Consider the following 3,141-nt stretch of genomic DNA (forward strand, 5'->3'; position numbering starts at 1 on the left):
AGACTCCGGTTACTGTAACCTACACTGGGTGTCCTCTGCATAAGCACCAGTGTGACTTTGTGGACTGCTGAGACTCAGTCTGTTGCAACTGGCATAAGTTGCCACAGGCGAGTAATCACAAGAAACTGACCTTGGCAAAAGCACATTTTACACTTCACTGCTGTTCAACTGTGTTATACTAAAGAGAGAGCAAGTGAGCACAAGCAGAAGGGGGAGGGAGAGAGAACAAAGGGGGCAGACAGCATAAAAGTGAATGTAGGCATTTTCAGCTTTACCTGCTTTTACGATTTTAAGAGAGGTACATCACACCTCCACTGCACATCACAACCTACACATAGTTACATCAATTCTGCATGGTATCATTTTTAAACCATCAGGGTCTGAGGAGATTTTTGGAGGAGGAGGAAAAAGAAAGGAGACTAAGTACTAAATTAGAAATTAGTATCTAAAAAAAATTCTCCCAACAAGGAGGAGCAAAGTATAGAAGACAATTACAACTTCACATTTTCTTACCACTGGATTAATGCATAAATGAGGATTTTCAAATTGTTCCTTCCTCCTGTTTGGCTACACCTGTTGAGAGTCCATTTTTTAATCAGCTGCAGGTAATAAAGCCTAAATGTATTCCATGAGGAGTGCAGCAAGATGTCTTAGTCCTAATTTTTAATGTTTCAGCTCAACCTTAACTTCAGCTCTCAACAGCCTGGCAGCAATTTGCAGGAACTAGTATGGTAAAATCCCTACTGCTGCATATACAAGTTGTGTCTGGCTCTTCTCAACCATCTTTGGTCTCCGATGCTTTGGATCAGTTATTTCCTGCTAAACAATTTTCTTAGTTTCTGCATTAGTTTTCTTTGGTATTGATTACTGCATCTCCAAAGGAACAGGACCTGGCAGAGCAAGATGGCACAGGATCCCATCATTAGTACTAACCCACATCCTGCCCAAATGTTACAGCAAGTTTAACACAAGGCTCTAACCTTGAGGGTATGCTGGGTTTCCAGGACATTCACTGGATGAAGCAAAACATGCAGAAGCTTTGTACGAGTTCCAAAATACCAAATCACTCTCCACTTGGGAAGTGTACAAGGTATGCAAGTCTAGACAAAATAAAATGAGACCACATGCATTTTCTATCTGCTTCCTTAGGTCAGTGGCCTAACAACTCGATGCAGCTTCTCTTCCAGATGTTGAAGTCTGCTTTTCCACTGTGCAGACAGTTTCTCTATTCCTCATCTGGTTCCATAAATAACTCAAAACCCGGCTTCAAAAGCCAGCCTTTGTTCCTCTCAAACATGCAAACCCTTCACATCTCTGTCTTCACAAAGTCTCCATTCCTCTATTAAAACTCCCTGTCCTCCATCTCAGTCCTCCAAATGTCATTACTACCAGTAATCAGAAGTGACTTTTTTTTGGACACAGCCATGTTGTTACCTTAAACCATTCCCATCTGACATGGTGTAATGACCTCCCCTGTCACTGGCCAGGGAGATACAAGACTCAGCCCTGACAGCAGATGGCTGCTTCACACACACGAATTCGCTCAGCGACTCAACAATGATACCATCACGCTTAGGCTATAAATTATGAAAACAGCAATTCTATGAAGCATGACCTAAAATTCCAAGGGACTGAAGTATTTCCAAGTCTGAACTTCAGATCTGGGTCAAAAAGGTGTCAGCTGTGGATCTGCAGAATTTTAATCATCTCATCAGACTGTAGCTCGGTCTCTCACAAATACATGAGGTTTGTAAGGCCCACGGGCATGCTTCCTGACACTGAGGCAGGACTCTGTCACAGAGGGCTGGATGGGCCACAAAAATACTCACTGCTTCTGTGAAGTGTGTGAGAAAATCTCACAGGGTCTAGACAGAGAGTAAACTGATGTCTGTCACATTTTTCTGACTGCACTTGGGCACAAAATAGACTTACTAAAATTTTTATTTACTAAGTCCTATAGTAATTAGTTATAGTAGATAGAAAAAGATAAAGTAAAAAGAGCACAGTAGTTCTGTAACAATTTCTGTGGTCCCTCACGCTTGGCTGCCTATGGTCAGCATTTCTCGCAATGACATACAACAAAAGACAGAAAAGGGTGATGAAAAAAATACCTGATGGGTACTCATATCCAGAGAAAGAACAAATCTTTGCTTATACTAGGCCAAAAGTTAGCTGATATTTGTATTACACAAGAGCACCCTCAGCTGAATGTAAGGATTTGACATCTCTTACTTCTTCTGTGCATATCCTAAACAACAGGTTATTGAATTAGTCTCTCTCTTTGCAGCTCCCTCTGGGTGTCCCAACCACAGCGTATTTTAAATGTATGTGTCAATCAGTACTGCTTGAGTCATTTGACTTTATAGTTCACTAGCTAGGATCTCATTTTCAAATAATTTTACTCATTAGGCAGAACAGAAACATTAACTGGGTCTTGCCCATCCATACAAGTAATTACCAACAGGCCGGCTACTGCAGGCATCTCCCTTCTCTTGCCTCTTCCTTTGCCACCTCTTTCATGTTAAAGAATTGCTTGAAACCAGTACATTTCCACAAAATATACAAGGGCTGACAAATCAAAATCTCTTAACATCTAAAAATTACTAGCAAGGTTTAGCTATAGAAATATATATATGTGGATATGTATCTACACAAAGTGTCCAAAAGATGACGATTCTGTGGTGTAATGTGGTTGAAATGTTACTAGAATGGGATTCATTTGACCTAACTATTCCTGTACTGGAAAAAGATTACATTTGTTTGAATTACATTTACCTTTCTCGAAGTGTTTACGAAAGAAGTCTTGTCTAGTTTAAACTCATCCAATATAACATAATGATATCCTTGAAGTCCAGAGAGTCAAGAGAGTCTTGCTTTTCCTTCTAGTTGTAAATATTGAGTGTGATCTACAAGAAAAAGAAAGTGGAGGAAAAAAAAGTTTGCAGACAATCCTTTATCTTTTCAATTGGTCAATATTTTCAAAATCCTTACAGAAAATGGCACTGACTCCAGAAGTTCAATCAATCACTCAAACAAACAATCGCTTCTTGGTTTCCAGAAAGAATTCAAAGCAGATTTATTTTTCCATGTCAAATATTCTGTTTCTCTCTCTTCACTGCCTTAAACATGAAGATATTAGAG

General features: G+C 39.7%; 1 protein-coding gene across 2 annotated transcripts in view; it reads right to left on the minus strand.

Moving 5' to 3' along the window:
• Positions 1-2,905, minus strand: part of LDLRAD4 (low density lipoprotein receptor class A domain containing 4) — a 230,642-nt gene extending 227,737 nt beyond the window's left edge. For both annotated transcript variants that reach the window (XM_031058874.1, XM_031058873.1), the window contains exon 1: positions 2,776-2,905. The gene's annotated coding sequence lies outside the window, so the exon portion shown is untranslated. The remainder of the gene's footprint in view (positions 1-2,775) is intronic.
• Between the last annotated feature and the right edge of the window lie 236 nt (positions 2,906-3,141).

Source organism: Geospiza fortis, unplaced genomic scaffold, assembly GCF_000277835.1.
Source record: "Geospiza fortis unplaced genomic scaffold, GeoFor_1.0 scaffold100, whole genome shotgun sequence".
Lineage (NCBI taxonomy): Eukaryota > Metazoa > Chordata > Aves > Passeriformes > Thraupidae > Geospiza > Geospiza fortis.